The 22,425-nt window shown below is 44.9% G+C and overlaps 1 long non-coding RNA gene across 1 annotated transcript; it reads right to left on the bottom strand.

Moving 5' to 3' along the window:
* Positions 1-8,246: 8,246 nt before the first annotated feature.
* Positions 8,247-9,482, bottom strand: LOC144761669 (uncharacterized). The gene is made up of 3 exons (XR_013595839.1): positions 9,382-9,482; positions 9,141-9,283; positions 8,247-8,675 (listed from the first exon to the last, which is right to left on the bottom strand). It is a non-coding gene; the product is annotated as an uncharacterized LOC144761669 (long non-coding RNA).
* Between the last annotated feature and the right edge of the window lie 12,943 nt (positions 9,483-22,425).

Genomic DNA, 22,425 nt, shown 5'->3' with positions numbered 1-22,425 from the left:
TAATTGCATCACGTGACCATCTGCGGCCTTTTAGGTTGTGGTTTCCAGCTATTACAGAAAACATCACCAGGATCATCAGAGTTGGTGGCTTTGGCTGACACGTGTTTGCCAAGGCTTGGGTGCCCCTGTAAGACTTTGGCTGAGCGGCAGCACACTGCGCCTTGGCGCTCATACTCTGGGGTTCCAGACATCACTGACACTTAGGATGTCACTGAGTGCTGCCCCTAACTAGCTGGGAACATCGCTAAGTGCCCCCCTCTTGTATAACCACAGGAACCTCTTGGATACACATTGGGCACCATGGGCAAACCCGAGAAAAACCAACCCAGGCTCATGTTCGAGCTTCGAAAGGGTGGAAAATCGACGCAAAATGCTGCATCCGACTCGGAGCTTGACTCCACGGCACACCCTCCAACGGCGTTAGAAAGGACGCTGGTAGCAATCCAGGCCAGTTTGCAGTCTATCGATGGCAAAATCGAGGCTCTGAATGGCAGAATGGATCATATGTTGTCCAAACTAGATAAGCATGCACTTCGCCTTAGCGAAGTGGAGCAGAGATTCTCTGACGCTGAGGACGGTCTACAACTTGCAGCAAAAACCACTGACCTTGAAAAGATACTGGTGGTCATAAAAGAAAAGAATGAGGACATTGAAGCACGCTCCCGGCACAATAATGTACGCATTTTGGGCCTGCCAGAGTAAACCAACATGGGTAAGCTGGAGGACTTTGTTGAAACCCTGCTGCGGGAGGTATGTGGAGCGGGCAATCTTTCAAACATGCTGGTGGTGGAGAGAGCCCATAGATCACTAGTCGCTCGTCCCCCCGTGCCCCTCCGAGGCCTATCATTGCCAGAGTGCTGAACTTTTGTGATTGTGATACTGTACTCTGCATTGCACGTCAAAAGGGCACCATCTCACACCAGGGTAACACACTATCGTTCCACCTAGATATCACGGCTGTGGTACAGGCGGCCAGAAAGGAATTTCAAGGAGTCAAGAAGATGCTGGCAAAAGAGCAGGGGCCATATGCGATGCTGTACCCTGCCCGCCTGCGGATAGGGGTTGATGACAAGGCTAAGATTTTTGCCAACCCTAAGCAGACCATGGAGTACGCCAAGACACTTCGACGCCAAAAACAGGTTGCAAGCGCCACCCCAGACATTGATGAATAATGTTGATACATATGTGAGCTGTTCTATTCTGGTTTGAGCAACGGAAGATTATTGATTACATGTTGTTGATATATTGAAAGTTCTTTTTCTCTCTTAGCAACTGAAGGGCCGGCACCGACACAGTCAGTCTTGGTTGGTATGTCCAGGGCGTTGATTTCCTCCAGTTCTGTCAATGTTTACAACTATGTTAATGCCACACGGTATTCATGTTAAATTTCAGTGGTGCTTGATAACTCATTGTGTTGATGCCTCCTCCGCCCCGATAGGGGTAGTAGCTATTGTTGATTATTGCAATGCTGTGATTACTGTTACATTCTCCCCCTTTTTTTTCTAGCGGATGTACCATTTTAGAGTGCCTTATATATCTGAAGTGACGGCCCCTCTCCAATACAACGGAGAGTGGTAGGTGCCACTACTCCCCCACCATGGGTATACACCATTATGACATTGTTGTTGTGGGTTTGTTATTGGGTTTGTTGACCGCTGGGAGTCATGGCTTTGGCGACTTTGGATTGCCAGAGTGGGTGGGGGGTGGGTTTTTTCTATGGTTTGACATTATTACATGTGCAGGGATGATTGACACAAACATGATCGCAGGTCTTGATGTTGGAATGAATGTAGACAGGTTGCTTTGTACTCGTAGCTGGTACTCGTGTTTCCTAAATGCAAACAGGTGAAAAATACAATTGTATAACATGGAATGTCCGGGGACTAAATACTCCCAAAAAAATTCGCTAGGTGCTGGCTTATTTAGAGCGTCACAAGATACACATTGCCCTCCTGCAAGAATCTCACTTGAGTAAGCAAAAGGAAGGTAATGTGGCTGTCAGGTGGGCGGGATACAAATTAGCGTCCTCCTTTTCAACCTATGCCAGGGGGTTTTGATTTTGGTTAAGAGAGACATCCCCTTTCTCCCGATTCTCTCCCACACAGACGCTGAGGGTCGCTGGGCCATGATGCAAGGAAAGTTGGGGATCACTATGATAACTATTATTAATGTGTATGGTCCTGTTGTAAATGATCCCACAGTATTCGTTCAACTCCTTGAAATGTTACGCACATGGCCGGAGACAGCTATTATTTGGGGGGGATTTCAATACATATCTTGATACCTGCCTGGACAAATCTAACCCACATGGGGTGCGTACTGTTAAGATTGCGCAGTGCTTTCGAGACGCCATGCTGGACATGGGCCTGGTGGATGTCTGGCAGGTTCGTAATGCGGCTGTTAAGGCTGGTACACATGTCACACCACCCTATAATAGCTGGTCCCGCTTGGATTACTGGCTTGCTGATGAAGAAGCTAACGGAGGGGTACAACATGTGCACATTCTTCCACGCACCTTGTCAGATCACAACCCGGTACTGATGGCCATCCAAATCCCCGCAAACATACACTTCCCTTTCACGTGGCGGTTATGTGCGGAGGCTCTCCTTGACCCGATATTTGAAGACACCCTTAGACAGGTCATCACACAATACTTCGAAATAAATGTAGGGTCAGGGGACAGGGCAGCTGTGCTCTGGGAGGCCTTCAAGGTCACAAACCGGGGGTTTGCATAGGTACATCTTCGGGCATTTTAAAATACATAAGAGGGCAGATTGATAGAATAGAGACGGAGCTTAAGGAGCGGGAAAAGCAATATCTGATTGATCCAACACTGATATCTTTGGCTGGAATACAGGAGCTACTTAAGGAATATGATGAATTGGTGGAATCTGAGGCTCGCTATATGTCCCGCCGACATGTAGCTAGGGCTTATGGTGAAACTGGGTGCCCTGGTAGGAAACTAGCCAATACACTGCGGTTTAGGTCCGAACATCACCACATTACCAAAATAGTGGACGCTCAAGGGGTGGCACACTTTCGGCCACTAGACATAGTGGAACAATTTCGTGTTTTTTTATGGTGACTTATATGCAACACTGGGAGGGGGAGAAGATGGGGCTCTGAATGATTATCTTGCAGACATAGCTTGTGTCTGGCTATCTGATGGGCATAGGGAGTAACTCAGTCAACCTATTGATAAAAATGATGTTAAAGAGGCGATTATGTCCTTATCCAACAATAAGACGCCGGGTCCAGACGGGCTGACGGCTGAATTTTATAAATGATATTCTGATCTCATTACCCCTCATCTACTGGAAATGTATGCGGAAGCTCACGATATGGGCAGTCTTCCACCCTCCCTGCGACAATCCCTTATTATTACACTCCTTAAAAAGGATAAGTCACCTGACCTCTGCGAATCATATCGCCCCTTATTACTTATCAACTTGGACGCCAAGATTTTGGCAAAAATCATTGCCACAAAATTACAGACCCTGCTACCTACTATGGTTTTACCGGACCAATCCGGCTTTATTCCGGACTGGTCTACTACTAATAACTTACGCACGATTTTTGCGATGTTCCATGTATTGAATCCTGACCTTCCAGCGGCGGCAGTCATGCTTGACGCTGCCAAGGCATTTGATTCCATCGAATGGAGCTACATGTTTTATATTTTACGCAGAATGGGATTTCCTGAGGTTTTGCTGCAGTGGCTGCGGGTTCTCTATAGTGATACGTCGGCTAGAGTGCGGTTGGGTGGACTGACATCTGAGCCACTTTGCATAAGGCGCAGCACTCGCCAGGGGTGCCCCTTGTCTCCCCTACTATTTGCTATAATGATGGAGCCACTAGCCTGATAATTTGCCAGGGGCATAGACACACTGCACTTAATTTTAACCACAGACTTGTCGGCATATCCATGTACGCAGATGACATGGTTCTGTTCATTCGTGATGCTCAGGTCCACCTCTCCTCAGTGCTTCGTGAGTATATCCGGTTTGGCCTGAATTCGGGTTTGACCATAAATTGGGATAAATCCGTGATAGTCCCACTCACTTTGTGCACCTCCTCATTGGAATATCCCCTTGTTTGGACTACCGACCCTGTTAAATACTTGGGGATTTGGGTGCATCGGGATCCAGCAACGGATATAAAGGAAAACTATGGTACCACATACACTGCCTTAGTCAGTCAGGTGGAGAGATAGACTCGGCTTCCCCTATCGCTTGCAGACCGCATTGCTGTAATAAAAATGGTCATTCTCCCACATTTTTTGTATCTATTTTGCAACATTCCTATCAAACTGACCAAACACTTCTTTTCTATGCTCAGATCACAACTTCTTTCACTAGTGTTGGGTGGTAGACAGGCCATGGTCGGTTGGGCCACGCTCACTCTCCCATTTGCGCAGGGGGATTTGGAGCACCAGAATAATACATCTATTATTTGTGCGCACAGGCTCAACACACCTACTATTGGTTCAAACCGCATGCATTCACGCCACATGTCGCAGTGGAGGAAGGTGATGCACATCCGACACCACTGGCTGGCATTCTCACGCATACCCATAGGGGAACTCCACATCTGGAGATAAAAACCATTGATACCACTGTGGCAGCATGGCAGGCGATTGGCAGATTGGTAGACAAAACCCCTTTGTGTGTGCTGGCTTTACCGTTGGCGGGACACGCGGCAATGTCTGTCACAAGTGAGTCTGGTCCATTGAAGGCGCTGCGAGAGGTGGGGATAACACACATGCAGGATCTATTCCCAGAAGGCACATACTTGAGTGATGATGATATGGGATTTGTTGCTAATCCTCCCCCAATCTTCCGATACACTAATTATTGATTAAAGAGGGACATTAAAAGCCATTACCTGTCATTTCCCGCGGAGCCTCCGACCCTTAAGTCTCTGCAGTTACTGATAGTAGCTCCCTCAAAGAAAAAGCTGATTACTAAATTGTATAAGTCGGTACAGGAGGAGTTGGTGTGGAGGGGAGATAAAAGCCTGTAACGATGGAACTCCATATTAGACCCCCCCCATTACGCTGGAAGACTGGGAGCATATATTCAGATTGACGGGCAGACTATCACCGAATGGTAATTTGCGGATTTTACATTTTAAGTTTCTCCATCAAACGTACCATACACCAGTCAAACTACACAAAATGGGACTGAGAGACTCATCTCAGTGCAGGAGGTGTGGTCATGGGGAGGCTGATTTTCTCCATCTTGCTTGGGGCTGTGGATTGGTTTTCCGATTCTGGGATGGAGTGATCAGTAGATTACACACCATGATGGGGGCCTCACTCCAGTGCACACCTCTTACGTGCCTACTCCATCATCTACCCACATTGAGGGGTGTGCAGGCGAGATTTGTGCGGATAAACTTACTACTTGCAAAGAGGCGGGTAGCGATTGCATGGGACAGTAAGCTTACTCCAAAAACGGAAATGTGGGTCAAAGATTTGGTCTATTGTCAGGAAACCTTAGACCTATATGCTGAAGAATTGCCTACAACTTCTCGCCCCAAGGACATATGGGAGCCGTTAAGACAATACCTGTTGTATCAGGCACAAAGACTTGACACATCGCCCTGAGTCAGTATCATATTGCTACCTGTCTATGGGTATTGTCTTTCTATGCATCTTTTTTACCTGGAGATCATGTATGATATATCTCCATATGTCGGCCTGTACATGTAGTGTTCTTTTCTTATATTATTTTTTACGGTCTGCTCGTAGACATGTATCAGACTGTTCTTGTTATAGTGCTTTCTGTCTGTACAAGTTATAAAACTTCAATAAAGAAAATTTTAAAAAAATATATATATACTATACACCGCCCAAACTACACACACTGGGCCTTAGGGAGACAGACGCCTGCTAGAGGTGCAATGCGCCGGGCGCAGACTTCTTAGATGTATCATGGTCATGTCCACAACTGCAGACTTACTGGGGCAAAGTCACTGCCACACTAACTGATATGCTATTGGAACAGATCCCTAACACCCCCTTGGTATGCATTTTAGGAGTCAAGAAGCTCAAACATGCTAGGCGTAGGAAATTCCTAGTGGTAGCACTACTACTTGCAAAAAGGCGCATAGCGATAAGGTGGGGAAGCAAAAGACCACCCAGGCTTAAAGACTGGATCACGGACATGACCTATTGCAAAGAAACGTTAGAGACTTACGCAGAAGACATTCCACAAGCTTTGAGACCCAGAGATTTCTGGGAACCACTTGTTCAATACTTGTAAGCGATTCCAGAACCAGAGACATGAACTGACTAATATCACCAAAGATGCTATTGCACCACTCGACTGAGTGACACGTACAGGGGCTAGGCGGAATGTGAAGCGCGCAGTGAAAATTCGGGATGGGTTCAGCTACCACATGGAATTAACTCACAGTCCGCTGAGGTTGAAATGGAGACAGTGATAAATGGTGTGTGTATAGTCTGTACTGTAATATGCAACTCCACGTCTGATAAATGTAATGACTTATGTGCTATGTAACTGCTGGTTGGAAGGAAACAGAAAATAATATATAATAAGCTATGCCACACACAGGAGAAGGGAAGCTAACTCAAAAATAACAGAGCAAGAGAAGTTAATAGCTGCTGGGCTCGTTGACCTGAATAATGCAACTATTGAAGAAGAGGTCATCAAAATTCAAAAGTAAATTGACGGAGCAAAAAAAACTCTTCTAGAACATCTAGATGAGATTATATTACAGAAATAAAATGCGAGTCAACTTGCACACTACCAGTACGGGGAGGGGTTTGGGAAGCTACTTGCGTGGAAGGCAGGAGGGAAGTTAAGCAGAAATAACATCAAAGAAATTATAGTGGAAGAAACAGGGGAAATTTCTCAAAATGATCAAGACATAGGGAAAGCTTTCACCGATTTCTTTGAAAATTTGTATAGGGAAGACTGTCCGGCGACAAAATCCCAGATTGAGAGCTGGCTAGGCTTAGATTCTGTCCCCAAACTTCCAATAGACAGAGAACTAAGGGGCATATGTAGGCAATTTCCATTTTGCGATTCCCAAAAAGCGATTTTTAAGGAATCGCTATTTGAGAATAGCAAAATGGAATGTAGGTAAAAAGTCGCAATTTTTTGCGAATCTCTAGCATTCCTTATTTTTGATTAGCAAATTGCGAATCGCAATTAAGGAATGAGTGTCCCATTCATTCCTATGGGCTAAGAGGCCCATAGGAATGAATGGGGATACATTCTCAAATTGCGATTTTCTATGAGAAAATCGCAATTTGAGAATCGCAATTCCAAGGGTGCCAGGGTGTCCAAAGGACACCTGTTGCACCCCTGGAATGTGCCTCTAAGTACATGTGGCGCACATACATGCCCTAAGGGCATGTATGTGCGCCACATGGCACTTTGAATTTTTAAAAAAAATGCATTTAGAAAGGGAATCGCAAAATACCATCTACTTGGAGTAGGTGGTATTTTGAGATTCCTTAAGCCAAAATCGTATTTTAAAATTCACTCCTACATAGCATTTAAGGAATCGCAGAATTGCGATTCCTTAAATGCTTGAGCAAAATAAGGAATCGCAATTTTTGCGATTCCTTATTTTGCTAATGTGCACCTACATACCAAAGCACCGTTTGCGATTTGCAAACGCCAAAATTCGCAGAATTTCGGTGTTTGCGAATCGCAAACACCTACCTACATATGCCCCAATATCTTAATAATGAAATAACCCCGGGCCAAGTTCTTAAAGCCGTTAAGAACTCAAAAAGGGGGAAAGCCCCAGGCCCAGACGACATCCCATCAGAGATCTATAAATTTCTAGTTGAGAGATAGCCCCAGAGTTAACCTCGCTGTTTAATCACATCTACGTAGGTAACAACACTATTCCTGCCACGTTGAAAGATGCCATAATCACCTTAATTTTAAAACCAAATAAAAACCCCAGAGCATGCGAATCTTACAGACTAATTTCATAACTCAACAACGACTACAAGCTCTTCACAAATATCCTGGCTAAAAGATTGGGAGGACCTGCAAAATAGAAGGGTGTTCCCCGGAGGATACAGAAATCAAGGCAGGGAGGGGGTTTTAGAACAGTATCAAAAAGAAGAAGAACCCCTGCCACTAATTAAGAAGTCCTATACTAGGATCCCCGATAGCTATACACCTATATGAACCAAAGTGCAGTGCCCAGTTAGACAATCACAACAAGGTGTAGAATCTAGTTTCTTTTATTTATACATTTTATCATTTTTTTCTTTTCTTCAGTTATTATACAAATACTTAATCTTTCATGAACAAATATGGCAATATTGTGGTGCAAAGTTACAATCCATAAAATCGAGTCATAATTCGCAGTACAGTCCCACGAAAACACCATGTATTCCTAATCAACTCTCAATCACTAACACTCATACATCATCACTCATACTTCATAACACTTTATTAAAAACCAAAATCCACAAGCATAAAAGCCTGAGAAGAAGTAAGGATGGAATTTGTCTTCCACAGCAAGGGTGGGTGGTTGATCAGATGGACAAAAGGCTGATCCCGATGGATAAAAATGGATCAATGTCTTCAACGCAATATACGCCTACGCACGTTTCGGTGAAGAGGCCTGGTCAAGCCTCACCTTCATCAGGGCAAGGGAATACCATGGGGCAGGGGACACCACTATAGTACAAAAGAAAAAACTTTTATAAGATAAGCAGAAAAAAGTGAGGGAAATCACATGTACATAATAATCAGGCAATCGTAATCAATTCATTTTAAACGATACCGTTTTTAACTGGCACTGAACAGGTTAGGTCCCAGGGGTGTTTTTTTAGACTATTTATAACAATTATTTTTTGGGTTAAAAAACCTCATGGCGGACACAGGGAATGGTGAGTATCATCATCAGGGTCTCTACATTCATCATTGACTCATTCATACATATTCAAAAGGCTCAGATGTTATTATATAAGAGCCGCAGGTCGGGTTCACTAAGTTCGGGCTCTTTCACATTTATACCCCTTCTTTATAAGGGGTATGGTATGTGTTCCACTCTACTCAGTTGATCCTGAAGGGGAGGGGAGCCCATGTCATTCTCTTATAGTTAGATTCACCGATTAAATTCACTCATTGTCAATAATTTACCTGTAAGATCTTAGACCCTACCAAGGTCTCAGGGGGGCTTCTAATAGGCGCGGTATTTGTCGTGGATTTTCTTATCAATGAAGAAAGGGTCGCCTAGATACTTCGGAGTAATTGACTTTTCTTCTTGGAGGTGAAGGACTCGTCTAGGTTCACAAGGGAACATCGGCATGACACTCAGTTAGGCATCCCATGTTCAATGATCTATAAGAGTTATCAACAAATGTAATCCTGGCATACATACCTTAGATGTTCACTCGTGATAATGGGGGCAGGTAACAGGGTATTCCTTTCAATGTTCAGATAGCCTTCTCTCAAATGGTCCTCTCCCATGGGGGACCTAGGTCTGGGTAAAAAATAAAGCAGAGACTGCATAAAGAAGGCGACAGCGTCGAGTCATTTCCCCCCCCGGGTAGGATGCTGGTATGGGGATCAGTAAGAACAGAAGGGTCCTTCAGGATTACAAGATACAGTGAAAATATGCAATTCCAGAAGGGGCACAGTCAGGATGAACCTTTATTTGCCTGGATGTTTGCTATTAGCGGTGGCCCAAGGGTTTTTCCTCTAATTGGCGAAGAACGCTAGGGAAGTGTTCTATTAGAGGATGGAAAAGCGCCTACCCCCAATGGAGCTCAAGGAGCAGGGGCGCTGCCATTTACCTGTGGGAATGACGAGTTTAAGACAGTCCTTAGTAGCGGTTAACACGCATCGTAAATCCAGAGGGAGAGCCGGTAGAGCGTCCTAGTCATGGATAGAATGTAAACATGATATTTAGGGCTGACGCAACTTAGTGGGCAAGACTTCATACATGGGGCTGGTGTACAGCTTTCTCACCATATAGGTGGAAACGTTAAGGTGGCGATTCTAAAGAGCATAGATCAAAAAAAGGGGGCAGACATTTACCTGTATATTATGCTAACGGTCCCATCAATTTTCACGACCCGATGGACGAATGGATGCGAGGGTCCAGTAAGGGGCCGTGTCAGAGTATCTAGGTCTAGATAAAACACAAACACAGGCTGTCTTACAGGAAGCACTTTTAGGCAATTAGCATTTCCGACTATTGTTGCGGCTAGTTAACGCAGCTGTCTTAACTAGCGGTCAGCTAGAGGTCCGCTCGGGATATGTGCCCTATGGCTCGTAGTAGGTTCTCACCTGGTGATAAAGAAGACTCTGGTTTCGTCAGCTCGCCGTGCCGTGCCGTCACCCAGGAAGGTCCGGCCCGTTCGGTTTTCATCCCCGCCTTTTAAACAGTTTCTTTCACTCAGTCCAGCTGGGTGATAGTGGTAATAGAGGGCGGACTAACGGATCATAGCATTTCTTTCCTCGTCCATGCTCGATACAGGAAGTCCCTCCTTCGGGTCTCGCAGAGCGAAGACAGAGAAAGCGGACTGGTTTCTTTCCCCTGCTTTCTGCGTGGTGAAGCAATCAGGTTTATAGTTCACCTTCTTCATGAAATCCCAGAGCTACCAGGTTTTAATTAACCTCTTTCATGATGTTCCATGGTATCCGGCTCGGTGGTACAAGCCTCTCTCTAGCAAATCATAATCAGGGGGATTTCCGAGGTAATCATTCTGGGGGATGAGGGGTTGGGGGGGCCGCCGGGCAGGGAAAGAGCTATCCTCAAACTTCGAAGGAAGAAAGGAAGGAGTGGTACATTAGGCACCTCCTCACGTGTCAATTCCTATCTCCCTGCATCAAATTTCCTCATGATGAGTAATCAGTACCCGCTTTCTTTCTGGGTGTATGTAAAAAAAGGATATGTATCTTCGGTTTGGGCATAGTCTGAGTCCCAGCTGGGGTCGACAGATTAGACAATGACTGTCCATATTTTCAGACGGTTACATACGGAGCAAGGGATCCTAGATGGAAAATCAGCTCCGGGCATCAAAGGGCCTATCAGCAACAGTAAAGGTCCAATCCCATGTCTTACATGATGGCTTGGGACCATGGGCATTCCTCATTGAGGCCTTTCTGGACAGATTGAAGCAAGAATATCCAGAACACCTCGCGTTTCTTCCGTAGTGCAGTGGGGTTAACGCCGTTTCTTGGTTGGATCTTTTCCAGAATGAACCACCTAAGTTCCCTCTCTAGGTGGTTCTTTTCGATCCAATGGTTGACAATGGGTGCTGATGTCCTTCCATTTCTGATATTTGATTTATGTTCCCCTATACGTAGGCGGCATTCCCTGCCTGTTTCTCCTATGTATGGCAAGCCGCAAGGGCATAGGATCACATAAATGACATTCGATGTGCGGCAGTTGGTTAGCTTTTTGTTTCGCGCAACTGAAAAATTGCGGTCACTTATGGTGATGGAATCCCCTCTGATGGCATGGGGGCTTGCCTGGCACGTACCACATTGGTGGTTGCCATAAACCGAGTCCAGGTTCGTAATGCCAGATTGAATAGCAGGGGGGGCTTCCTGGAGTTTGCCTTTCACTAGGTGGTTTTTCAAATTTTTGTTCCTTTTGAAGGCAAAGATCGGTTTGGCCAAAGGGGTACCATTGTCTTTCAAGTTGAGGAGATGCCAGTTGGAGTTACTCGTCTGTCGGACCTTGTGGTCCAACTCAGAGTGTTTCACAATGCATACCAACTGGTCCTTGCCATAGGTGAACAGATTAATACTTCCCAAAAAGGGTTCATGACAGGGAGACAGTTACACGAGCTGGTCCACGACTTGGTTTGTACGATTGATTTAGCCACTGCCCAACAACACCCGTTAGCTATAATGACGGTTGATGCCGCTAAGGCATTCGACAGGGTAAGCTGGCACTTCCTATATGAAGTTCTTAAGATCAACGGGGTGGGCACAAATTTCTTGCACACCATTCAAAACATATATAGTTCTTTTTGAAGGGGTGCACGCCGACTCTATGGTTTCCTTCTTGTGGGTGGTGGCCGGGCTCAGCTCCGCCGTTTTCCTCTCCACGCCCTGACTGGCCGGGCTTTGCTCCGGCGTGCTGCTCTTCTCGCCCTGACTGGCCGGGCTTGGCTCCGCCGGTCAGGTCGGACTACAAGCCCCAGCAGCCTCGACGCCAGGACACCGCCCCCTCACTTTCCAGCGCCAGGAGGCGCATAAAACACTCACCGCTTTCTCGTCCCGCGAGGACGCGCACGGGACGCGCCGGGCGAAGTCCGGGCCAAGGGCGGGCCCGTTTAAGCCCGTTCAAGACCGGCCAAGGACGGGACGGGCCACCCATCTAACCCCTACATTTGGACAGAAAGGTCAGTTTTTCCTGCTAAGTAACTGGTTGTGATATATAAATCATTATATTACGTGCTCTAAATCTTAGGATACAGTGAGGATGTCTACCTCTCCGAATGTTGGCCATGGTAGTAGGAAGTCAACGGGAGGTTCTTTATTGGGAACACTAGACAATTTCCTTATCAGAGTATCATCTGCACTTGCCAAGGATATAGAACGTACGGAGAAAAGGCTATCCTTGGACATACCCTTTGATAAAAGATCTTCCTTGGGCCCCCTGGCAGGAGCAAAATCACCAATATATATAGCAACTGACTTACAGGGTACGCTTCCTCCGTCTGGAGTGGAGGCAATTACCTTGTCTCCCCAACTAGAAACCATCTTAAATATAAGTGATACCTCTTCAACAGTTGGAGTTCCTGTCCGTGATGTATGTAGACCTCCCTCCCCTAACATAAAAACTCGCTCGGCTGGCCAAGTAAAAGCAGGTCTGGCCCAGCAGAAGGGAGGGATGCAAGTTAAAAGGAAGCGACCTGGGCCCCAATCACTTGCTGGGAGGAAAAAAGCAAAGTCCGGCAAAAATATTCCTCCTGCTGATATTCCAGTACCGACACCATCTCCTTGCCCCCTTCAACATGGATTGTTGGAAAAAAATGGGCAGGGATGCCACCCGGATAACATGGGGGAGGAATCACATCTGGATCTGGGCCCTTCTTTTTGGAAAAGATTGGAAGGAACTCTTAAGAAAATAAACCAACCACTACATGACCGATTGGACTCTATCGAAAATAGACTGGTGTGCCTTGAACTTTCGCTGGCAACATCTCAGAAACACGCAGGCCCAAGGCACAGTGTCCATAATGGTCGGGCTAAAATCCCTGTAACCCAGGCTCCCACTTGCCCCAGTAGTGGTGCCGGGTTAGGGCAGGGTGGTAAATCTACTCTAGCTGCTGATAAAGTGTACGCTGATCAACCCCAACCACCAGTACAGACAGGGGCGGGAAATATAGTACAGCCAAATGGGGTGCCCCAAAAAACTTTGGCCATGACAGTTGCACCCCCATCTCATAATCAAGCAGGGGTTGGAGTGTCACTTTTGAGCAAAGGGAGTAAACAGGGAGATGGCACTAAGACGGATGTTAGGAAGCAAAATCCCACCGTCTTACCCAGGGCTCATAGTGAGGCTCCTTTACCCTATATTGATCTCCCTCCCCAATCAGCCCCTTTTGTGGTAGTTTTGGTAGGGGTTCCACCAGTAGCTCAGGGGCAACGAGAATCATTCCTAGACCTTAAGCATAAATGTAATTTCTGGCTTAATAAACACCGTCCACTGCCTGCAAATATGCGTGCTAATATCCTGGGTACTAGGAGAGTTAACTGGATAGGTAGGGGTTGTAAGACGGTGGCGGGGGACTGTATCATTATTAATTTTAGTGACCAGTCATGTGTTAATTATATTTGTAACTGGCCTCATAATAATCAGTCTAATGGGATACAAGCTCTACCCTTAGCCTATTTTTACGGACCCCCAACTCCGGTCTCCTTTGAGAGGGACATGTTCTCACATGGGGTGGTACCAAATTTCTGCCCATTGGGGAACATAAGGTTGTTCAACAGATTCCAGCCCTTGTCTGGGCTGGGGGATTGCGACTGACAGTTTGCTCCCCAAAGGCTTACCCCGGGTAATAGAGCTGGGGGCATAAGTGAAGGGGTGGAGATTTTGAGAGGGCAAGTAACCCCCCAGAATAGTGGGATAGAAGGGACGGATGAGGGTGACCAAAGGCAAAGGGTTAGGTGCGAAGGCAATATTGAGATCTCAAAGCCAGATCAGTCACTGGGAAGGCAGATCTATGTACAACAAGGCCCAGGGGATCCTTCTTTATGGGATGAACTGGCTGCAGCACCCGAAGGACCACTATGTAAAACATCTTTTATTTCATGGAATGTGGCGGGACTGGGGACAAAACTTAACTCTCAGCCTTGGGTACAATTTATTGATCGCTTTGACATATGCTTGTTTCAAGAGGTGTGGGCGGTTGAACCAATGTTTAGAGTAGGCTTTTTGAATTTTTTTCTTCCAGCTGTGAAAAAATGCCAGGGGCGACCTATGGAGGGATTAGTGATATGGGTTACGCAGTCCTTAAAATGTCTCACCAAGCTCCTCCCTGTTGTAAATAATGATATTCTAAGGGTCAGGTTAAGGTTCCCTGCCAACGTAGAAATCGATATTTACAATGTATATGCTAGGGGGCTTCGAGGTGGCAAGAAATCTGATGTCGTAGGAGAGTTGGATATACTACTGCAGGCTACCCCTCCTAACACATTGCCATTGATTGCAGGGGACTTTAACACCACTTTTGAACCCCTTGGCTTGAATGATACACATTTAATAGAGGATGAGGACGCTAGGTAGGGAGTTCCCCAACTTAGCATTAAACCTATAAGAAAATGGACAGAAGCTGCGATCCAGTTAAAGGGATTCTGTTTGGGAAATCAGTTGAGGGCTGCTAATGGACGCACATTGTCTGATAAAATGGGAATGGCAACTTTCGACAATGGTGTCAGGGCAAGCAACATTGACTATTTACTTGTCCCCCTTCGGATGTGGTCCACCCTTTTGGATATGGAGGTGGTCACTCGTATTGAGAGTGACCATAATCCCCTGACTGCTATATTCAACCTGGGTCTACAAAATGAGGACGAGGATTCTGGGGGACCAACTCTTCCAGATTTAGTTCTGACAAATGATGAGCGCCACCTTAAGTGGCGTCAAGTGGCAGAACATCAGGAAATCATTGATAGCATTGAACAAGACTTGGAAGGGGCTTTAGTGGCTATGGAGGAAGGCATCCTGAATGGGTCCCCCTTCAATCTTTTGCTAGAGGCACATAATAAGCTCTTCACTAAATTAAAAGTTTACTTTTGTAAACCAAGTTCAGGAAATAGGAGAGGCCAAATTAAAAAAGCGGAGAGCTGGTATGACGGCTCTTGCCGCCAAGCTAGGAGAGAACTGGGCCATGCATTAAAGACCAATGAAATGGGCACAATAAGATCAGCCCGGAAGAAATATAGGCTCAAGCAACATATAGCCAAAAGGGATTGGGAAGAGGGCATGTGGCAGGATCTTAAAGTGGCGTGCAACGTAAAGAATCCTAAATTGTTTTGGGATATTTTTAAATGGGACAGGGGATGGCATCACGAGAGCCCCCAAAACAACGTCGACCGAAATTCATGGGTAGACTTTTTTAAGCCGCAATTTGCAAATAGGGCGATTGGCATCAGCGAGGGAGTATTTGATTATACCTTCTATAAGTAGACTGTCTTTACCCTGGGAGAAGTGGACAGGGCACTGGACCTAGTCACGGAAGGACGTGCTACCGGCATGGACTGTGTCCCCGGAGGTCTCTTCTTAAACAATAGAGGGCGCTGGCGGTTTTATATTTTATATGTGTCGAACGCCATTGCCCAAGGGATGGAAGTCCCTAAATCATGGAAAGGGGCAGAAATTGTGCCGGTATACAAAAAAGGGGACAAGGCATTAGCAAGAAACTATAGGCCGATAAGCCCGATCAACTGTATACAAAAGATCCTGGGGCGATTGGTTTTGGGTAGAATTCAGACCTGGATGGATGATAACAATATCTTGAGTCACCTTCAGGCTGGATTTCGCCCAAAAACAAGTACCATAGACCAGGTATTTCGGTTTATTATGTTATATTGGCGTTCCGTAGTCCTGGAAAAAGGTACCCTGTATGCTGTCTTTGTGGACTTAAGGGCGGCCTTTGACTAAGTCCCACGCAATATATTGTGGAAAGTCCTTGCGGGGTTGGGGATGGCACCTGAACTGTTGAGTTTGATCGTCCGCTTGCATGAGGGTACGTTCGCTCGGGTACGGTGGGGTGGCCGGGGAGAGGTAACAGAGCCGTTCCCGGTGGAGCAGGGAGTGAGACAAGGTTGCGTCATGGCGCCGACCTTGTTCTCGCTCTTTGTGAACGGGGTTGCGGACTTCCTCTCCCTGGTCCCTACCGATGCCCTTGCGATGTCTGGTGAGCGGGTTCCGATCCTCATGTTCGCGGACGACACTCTCATCATTTCAAAAACACCAAGTGGGCTCCAGCTCGCACTGAAACGATTTCAAGACTTTTGCCGAGATAGGGGTTTAGAAATAAACACGGCAAAAACCAAGTTTATGGTCCTTGCAGGCCGTAAAACCCTTGGGTCTGCTAGACCTTTTAGAGGGCCGATACATATGAATGGTTCCCCGTTGGAGAGAGTAGATGCCTTCACATATCTGGGGATCACCCTCCAGAGAAATCTGGGGTGGTCTAGCCAGTTAGATATTGTAGTGTTAAAACATCGCCAACAGGCAGGCATTCTTTTAAAAAAATGTTCCTCTTCGTTATCAAAGCCCATTAGCCCACTGTTGGAAAAATACGGGATGAAGGTGGTAAGTTCGGTACTTTATGGTGCTGAACTCTGGGGGTTCGAGGACTTAAGAAAGCTGACGCTGGCAGAAAATGAATTTCTGCGGAAAGCTACAAGGGTTCCCATAAGTACCCCGATAACACCACTAATGTGGGATCTTGGAAAAAAGACGGTGCAAGATCTTGCCTTCCTACGGCCATTACTGTACTGGCCCGTCTATGGTCCACTGAAGAACTACGGCATTATGCCCATGGGCTGAGGGAAATAATGATCATGGATTCGTGCCAGAAAATTCCTTGGCTGAAGGCCATTCGGTCTTTACTTTTCAAAATGGGAATGAGGGAACTCTGGGACGACCCAGAAAACGCTATATTCCCCTCCAAAAAAATTGTAAAAGAAAAGTATTGGGAGATGGTGCTTAAAGATGCAAGGACAAAGGGACTCTCCTCGCACTTAACTAGCCGATTTCTGGAAATAAAAGCCAGACCGAAGCTGGAACCATATTGGGACACTATCGGAAAACAGCAGGACCGTAAGCTCTATTTCCAACTAAGAGTAGGTACCCTTCCTGTAAGATCTTTTACAGCTAAATGGGCAGGAGAAAACGGTAACGACAGATGCCCTAAGTGTGGGGAGGAACAAGAGTCATTAAGTCACTTTCTTTTTTTTTGTCCTTTGTATTCGGCACCCAGATCGATGTGGATAAAACCTATATGCAAATTGTTTGGTATGCATAGACATCAAGAGGCGCTAAGAATCTTATGTACTGACCCGATGTCTTTAATTGCTGTTGCTATGGCTAAATTTCTGAAATGGGCCTGAGTAATTCGTACAAAACAAATAGCGTGAGGCATATGAATTTCAGCGGATTTTATACTTGCAATATTTTGAGGGCTGTTTTATGAACTTTTCTGTAATACTCCCCTGGACCACTGATGAGTTTGTTTTGAGGATTTATGAACTAATGTAAGAATATATTCGGCAATAGTCCAATGTAGTTTAATACCTTTTAATATTTATGTATATGTTTTTATGGATTTTTAATCTTTTTTTTTTTTTTTTTTATTGATTCAGTTCAAAACCGATTTCTTTTCATATTCATGATACAGTTATGATGTTATACACTTCCAAAAATAAAACATTTAACCTATGTAGATAAATAAAAAAAACAGTACATTAAATAAATATTACGAAATATAAGACAGTGTTAATGTTACGCTACAGTGGAGACCTTCCTTGGTCTAGCTTTATACAAACTTCAGTCTTCAACCCCCATATGATCAATCATCGCCTGCCAAACCTTAATCCCCCTTTGCTTTTTCTTAATTGACTTAGTGCAATATAGGTTGTACTCCAGGTAAAACACATTGTAGAATTTCGCTCTCCACATCTCATAAGCAGGAGCTTCTGGTTTCAACCACATTGAGGCAATACAGAGGCGAGCCACTGCCGTCACCATAAATAGCAGGTATCTATACTTGCGATACGATACAAACACATCCAGGTCACTAGATATACCAAAGATAATCATTTCCTTGGAGATTATAACATCAGCTTTTAGCATACTTGAAAGAAATTGTACAATGGATGTGAAGAATGAATTTAACACATTGCAATCAACAAATATATGAACAATGTCAGCCATATTAGTTTGGCATCTAAAACATTTCCCATTATAACTGTTGCCCCACTTTGCCATTTTTGCAGGAGTATGGTAAAGATTAAATAAAGTTTTGTAGTGCTGAGCACGTAAATTCGCCGATAGCATAATATCGGCCGCGATGTTAATAGACTCTTGTAAGGGTACAAAACTAGTAACAAGCCTCGTCAACCATTTGGACTCCTGCAATGCAAGGTCGTCCTGATGTAATTCGAGTAAATAGTTATATATAATACCGATCCGTGTCGGTCTATTAAGTATTGTCAATAGACCGTTAGGCAGTATAGATATTGAATTTAGATGCTTAAAAATAAAGTCTCGTAACTGTAAATACTTAAAAAAATCATTCTGTTGAATTGCATAGGTGTCTTTGAGCTCTTGAAAAGATAACACTACCCCGTCTTTAAACAGTGATCCAACCGCTTTTAAGCCTTTTTCCCCCCAGATTTGCATTCTATAGTCCCAAAATATAGATGGTAATAGTGCCGGGGAGTCGCAAGGAGTGTGATAATTAATGCGATGCAGCTGCATGATTTTACTAATCATGCGCCAACCCTTAAAAGCAGTATACACCAACTTAAATTTCGTTCTCTTGTAATAGCTAGGCTCATAAAAACGAAGAAGCATCTGTCGTGCTCGTGGGCCAAGTAATAAATAAAAAATATCAGGGTCCTCAAATTGTGGTGGGTCATTTCCATTTACAGCAAACTTTATATTCTGTAACAAACAAGACAAATAATATAATATAAAGTTTGGGACGGCCCAACCTCCCCTCAACATAGGAAGTGTCATGAATTTAGATGCCCGACGTGGGGATTTCCATCCCCAAATAAACCTTTCAACCGTTGCTTGAAGTTTCCGCATTTCCAAGGGTGGTACCTCAAGTGGGACTGACCTGAAGAAGTACAGCACTTTAGGAAGTATAGATATTTTAAGCACATTACGTCGTCCCACCATCGATAAATGTAAGCATTCAATTTTTTCTAGTTGTTGTTTTATAGAGCGTATAAGATCGGTCCAGTTAACCATGACCAGATCGTGAAGAGATAATCTAATTTTAATACCAAGGTACTTGGCTTCTGGGGTTACTCGATTATCATTAGGGCATAATCCTGATGTACATACAATTTGTGTTTTTGAAATGTTGAGTTTGTATCCTGCTACCCGACCAAACTCTCTAGTTATAGCTTCAATCTCGGAGACTGCGGTGTCCGGGTCTGATGTCACAACTGCAATGTCATCTGCATATGCAAGCACACGCATGCTGCCCCCCGGAAAGATCATGGATGGTATATGTGATGATATGGTTAACGCCTGCAGCAGTGGGTCGATGTAAATAGCGAATAAGAGTGGCGAACATGGACATCCCTGGCGTGTACCACGAGAAATATCTACATACCCTGACAACTGTCCTGACAAAGAAATCTGTGCCCTTGGATGCCTATACATAACCTGGATGGCCTGCAAATAACACGGTCCAAATCCGACTTTAGTCATAACAGCCCACAAATACGGCCATGAGACGCGATCGAACGCCTTTTCTGCGTCTAAGAATACTAAGCCTATATTCTTATGCGTCGTCTCGGCGTAATCCAGGGCTGCAATGACTCGGGAAACATGATTTGTTGTATCCCGCCCAGGTAGGAATCCATGCTGTTGATTAGAAACCAATCCCGGGACCACACAGATCAGCCGGTTCGCAAGAATTTTAGAGTAGACTTTGACATCCACATTAATAAGCGATATAGGCCGATATGAGCCAGGCAGATATGAAGGCTTATCTTTTTTCTTAAAAACTGATATAGTGGCGTCGTCCCATGATGGCGGTGGATGCCCTGACTGGGCAGCTATGAATGTCTCCAGCATGTCTTTTTTAATGATTGGAAACAGTTTAAGATATAGCTCTAATGGCAGTTTATCAGGGCCCGAAGCTTTACCCAAAGCTAAACTTGTAATGGCTGTCTCAAGTTCTAGCATCGTAATTGGGGCTTCCAATTCCGCTCTTTGTGTATCCTCCACCGCATGTCCCGGATAACACCTGTTGATAAACTGCTCTATTAACTCTGGGGAGGCATTATCTTGAGTATAAAGCTCGGTATAGAATTCTTGGAAAACTCTCATGATGCCTTCAGGTGTCTCTACCCTCAAACCTTGTCTATTTTCAATAGAGGATATATGTTGCATCACCTGTCTTTGTCGCATTCTTTGAGCAAGACACCTCCCTACCGTCTCACCGTATTCATACCTTTCAGCCTTATACAATTTATATTGAGAAGCAATTTTCTGACTCCAGACCCCTATGATTTTCGCCTTACATTTTGCCACTTTATCTTGAGTATTACAACAGTCCTGTCCTCTCCTTATGTCACCCATCAACTCACATTCTGCATTAGCCAGATCTTGCAATAGCTGTTTCATTGTTTCCTTTTCCTTACGTTGCATTGCCCAGCCATAGCTGCATGTCTCACCACGCAACCCCGCTTTGAAACAATCCCAGACCATTGCACTTGTTGAGGATCCTCTATTAATATCGAAAAACTGTTGGGACCATTCTAACATTTGAGAGACATACAGCGTATCTACCAAAAGTTTCTTATTAAATGTAAAAAGTCTTTGCGTGCGAGGTAGGCTACAAATTGTCATATCCAACACTACGGGTGCATGATCTGATGTGATACGTGGCATTAAGGACATCCGAGCACCTACTAACAGGTCTCGAGTTGAAAAAATATAATCGAGATGAACAAATGTTTTATGGGGGGAAGAAAAAAAGGTATAGCCAGGATCTAGTGGATTTGAGAGTGGCCAGCAGTCTACCAAACCATGTTGCAGCAATAATTGCCTCAACCCCGTAAATACCTTCGGTTTTCGACCCCTATAATCTTTAAAGGTTGAGTCCCATGTATTTATATCCCCATGGATGTTGAAATCTCCCATTACCAACACGGGGGTACCCCAGAGTGCTAATTCAACATTCAGAAATTCAAGTATAGAAGGGTCATCACTATTTGGGCCATATACATTACATATAGTCATGGGGGTATTCCCTATCCTACATTCACAAATTGCCCAGCGGCCCATATTATCAGCTTTAACTCTTGTAGATACAATACCTAATTGGCGCCCCAAAATAGCAACACCCCGGTTCATAGTAGACTGTTGTGATACAGCTAGAACAGTATACCCTAATTTGTTCAGCACTTTACGGTTTCCCCATGATATGTATGTCTCTTGGAGACAGATAATGTCTGGTTGTATCAAACGTATTTCATGCATCACTTTCCTACGTTTTACCACATTATGCAACCCACAAACGTTAAAGGAACATATTCGAAAATTAGTACTAGCCATTTTTTTTACTTAAAGTAATAAATAACAACCATCTCTTACATCCAGAGCATTTCATCTCAATATCTCTCACGTCTTGTCGGTCTTGAACTGAATTTTTTTCCTTTTTTACCCCCACCACCGAGTGCCCACCCCCCACCCATCATCCCCCAGAGCACCCCCTCCCCCACCCCAGTGACCCTCCCCCAACAATGAGGCAGTAGGACCTATTGCCCCTTGATGTGTGTGAGAGTACCTCCAATGGCTGTGGAGATCGTTATCGAAACTAGAAACAAAGAACCTTGAGATTTCAAAAAATAAACAAAAATGTCACATGGTAATCAAGTCTATGTCATCTCAGGGTAATGAGTTCAAATATTCTTTGGCTGAGACTTCCGTTATAAAAAATCTCTTATGCCCTTTATAGATCGTTTTCAAAGTAGCAGGTTGCAAAAGGAACACTTGCACCTCTTTTGCTTGAAATGCAGGAATTAATTGGCGCAGTCGCCACCGGTTCTCCACTGTAGCGTGGCAATAGTCGGGGCGGACAAAAAATTCCACCCCAAGACCTGATCTCTTTTTGTCTGGTCGTGCAAGATCATAAAGTAGCTGTCTGGCCAAAAAGTTATTTAAGGAAATCAAAATAGCCCGTGGATATCGCGTGCCTTGGTT

This window comes from Lissotriton helveticus, chromosome 6, assembly GCF_964261635.1.
Source record: "Lissotriton helveticus chromosome 6, aLisHel1.1, whole genome shotgun sequence".
Classification (NCBI taxonomy): domain Eukaryota; kingdom Metazoa; phylum Chordata; class Amphibia; order Caudata; family Salamandridae; genus Lissotriton; species Lissotriton helveticus.
This window is presented reverse-complemented; position numbering and strand designations above follow the sequence as displayed.